We start from the raw sequence: 579 nt of genomic DNA, 5'->3' as shown, positions 1-579 counted from the left end.
CTCTATATACTGTTGTCTTTTCTTCCTGACCTCTCCAGGAGAGAACTGACTCAAAAACTTTTCTCTCTTCACTTATCACGAAACTTACTGATAAAAAAATGAATAGTAAAAAAATCCCAGATCTTCCTCAAAAGCCAGATATTTGTCTTTGGGAATAATTCAATTTTCTGCTGAGTTTTTAAGAATTTTACAGGCGTAGCCTAAGACTTTATGTACTCAGTATTATTTTGACCACTTAAATAAAGAATTCAGTATCTAATATTGAAAACCATCTTCTCTGTAGACTTCCTCTCTAGTGGTCTAGATGAAAATGCATGTGTATGTAATTAGAAATATTCTTTTAAGAATCCAAGATTTAATGGTTAGTGGTTGTCAAATTTTGTAGTACAGGAGTATCACCAGAAAAACTGTTAAAAATGAAAATTCCTACACTCAGAGGTTCTCAATCACAAGGTCTTAGGTTTGAGCTAGGAATTTTCATTTTTACCAAGAATCCTATAAGACAAGTGGTTCACAGACTGCAGTTGAAAGATCTAGATCTTTCACAGAATTACAGTCTCTTTATCAATTTATCGGCAT

This window comes from Eumetopias jubatus, unplaced genomic scaffold (assembly GCF_037043125.1).
Source record: "Eumetopias jubatus isolate StellerSeaLion01/CBP00866 unplaced genomic scaffold, mEumJub1_p1.0 scaffold_15, whole genome shotgun sequence".
In the NCBI taxonomy this organism is placed as follows: Eukaryota; Metazoa; Chordata; class Mammalia; order Carnivora; family Otariidae; genus Eumetopias; species Eumetopias jubatus.
The sequence above is the reverse complement of the archived record's forward strand: the minus strand, read 5'-3'. Positions refer to the sequence as shown.